We start from the raw sequence: 218 nt of genomic DNA on the forward strand, positions 1-218 counted from the left end.
CAAGAGTAAATTGGATGCTTATCTTGCTGGGATCCTATGACCCCAGCTGACTTCCTGCCCTTTGGGCAGGGGGCTGGACTCAATGATCTCCCGAGGTCCCTTCCAGCCCTAATGTCTATGAAATCTATGGAACTGGAGAGACGCAATGAAATGTTAAATTGCTGCATTGGCCAAATGACCTGCCCACGGACTGAAAACCTCCTAGTGGTCCAGGACAA

The sequence above is a fragment of the Crocodylus porosus genome, unplaced genomic scaffold, assembly GCF_001723895.1.
Source record: "Crocodylus porosus isolate Cpor-Errol unplaced genomic scaffold, CroPor_comp1, whole genome shotgun sequence".
Classification (NCBI taxonomy): domain Eukaryota; kingdom Metazoa; phylum Chordata; order Crocodylia; family Crocodylidae; genus Crocodylus; species Crocodylus porosus.